Genomic DNA, 1983 nt, shown 5'->3' with positions numbered 1-1983 from the left:
TTTCTTTTAGGGGAGGGGGGGTTTCACTATGTTGCCATGGCTGGATTCAAATTCCTGGGCTCAAGGGGTCCTGCCACCTCAGCGTCTGGAGCAGCTGGGACTACAGGCATGCTCCACTGTGTGTGGCTGCTTTTCACAATGTCTTGGGCTAATGGTGTTTGTTGCCTTCCCACAGCGCCTAAGGCTTCTATTCCTTTGGAGAGATGGGGAAGAAGCATCCAGTGAGGCTTCTGCCTTTCCCGCAGTGACTGTGTACTCCTTCCCCAGGCCTACACCACGAGGGACACTTTCTCAGGATTCTTGCTTTTACCTGAGTCTTTTTTGTAAGGTCCAGTGAGGTCCATGGAGATGAGCTTTTGAGTGATTGCAAATTCCTCTTGTGTCTATGGTCCCCAGGGATTCTATATTCTCTGGGTAGCTGTCTTAGTCAGCTTGAGCCAGAAGGCCATAGACTGGTTGGCTTAAACAACAGAAACGTATTTCTTTCTTTCTTTTTTTGAGACAGAGTATTGCTTTGTCACCCAGGCTGGAGTGCAGTGGTGTGATCTCAGCTCACTGTAACTTCCATCTCTTGGGTTCAAGTGGTTCTCCTGCCTCAGCCTCCTGAGTAAGCTGGGATTACAGGTGTGCACCACCATGCTGGGCTAATTTTTGTGTTTTAGTAGAGATGGGGTTTTACCATGTTGGTCAGGGTGGTCTCGAACTTCTGACCTTGTGATCTGCCCACCTTGGACTCCCAAAGTGCTGGGATTACAGGCGTGAGCCACCGCACCTGGCCCAGAAATGTATTTCTTATACTTCTGGAGGCTGGGAAGTCCAAGATCAAGGGGCTGGCCAATCCAGTTCCTGTTAGGGATCCTCTTCTGGCTTGTAGTTGGTCACTTTCTCTTTGTGTCCTTACAAGGAAAGAGAGAGCAGGGTTATAGGGGAGAGAAAGAGGCAGAGAGGGAGAGGGAAAGAGAAAGCAGGGAAGGAGAAGGAGAGAGAGGGAAGGAGGGACAGAGGATGGAAGGGAGATAGAGAAAATGTGAGCAAGTTCCCCAGTCTTTTCTTATAAGGGTATTAATCCCTGTATGAAGATACCCTCACACCTTCTTCTAAACCTAATTACCTCCCAAAGGCTCCATCTCCAAACATTATCATATTGGGGATTAGGGCTTCAAAATATGAATTGTGGAGGGACACAATTCATAGTAGCCCATACTCAGGTTTAAGCAATTAAAGCATTTGGTTGAATTCTTCTTCTTGCCAGTGTTTGGTGGTGACTGTGCCAGGTGGCAAGAGCTCATGCCCTAGCTCTCTTTGCAGGTGCCCGTCTTTCCTAAGATTTCTGGTTAGTAGGTTGTTCTGTCTCTTCAGCTCTCTGATGGGTTCAAGAAGAGTTGTGAATTTTCCGATGGTCTGGTTTTGTTGTTTTTACTGTTGTGATTGTTTTTGTTGCTCTAAGAGTGGGATGCTCTCTCCAGATTTTTAAGCCTAAGCAGAAGCCACAGGCCTCTCATGCAATTCAAGACCTCTCCTCTCTACTACTCAGGGAGGTGAAGAAAGAGTCTAATTTGTTCATTCACGAGTTTTTTTTTTTTTTTTTTTTTTGACTCCTCCTGCCTCCATAATTCTTATGGCTCTTCCAGGATTGGGACATAGGATAATAGAATAGAGGAAGGTTAAAATAATTCAATTTCTGGAGCCAATGGAATTCTTTGAACAACACTGGATGTTTTCCATTTCTGCCATTACTACAGACATCCAAAATCTGGCCATGATATGGGTTATAGGTATGGGTTACATGGTGACCTCTGCTAGGACTGCCAAACTACACTGTTATCCAACGTGGGTGCTCTCTGGGTGATCTTTTGTGACTCTCCCAGCCTCTGCTCCTGGTGGTCTATTGTACAGTTTTGTTCCTTTTTTGAGATGAAGTTTTGCTCTTGTTGCCTAGGCTGGAGTGCAGTGGTGCGATCTTGGCTCACTGCAACCTCTGCC

Source organism: Mandrillus leucophaeus, unplaced genomic scaffold (genome assembly GCF_000951045.1).
Source record: "Mandrillus leucophaeus isolate KB7577 unplaced genomic scaffold, Mleu.le_1.0 Scaffold518, whole genome shotgun sequence".
Classification (NCBI taxonomy): domain Eukaryota; kingdom Metazoa; phylum Chordata; class Mammalia; order Primates; family Cercopithecidae; genus Mandrillus; species Mandrillus leucophaeus.
The sequence above is the reverse complement of the archived record's forward strand: the minus strand, read 5'-3'. Positions refer to the sequence as shown.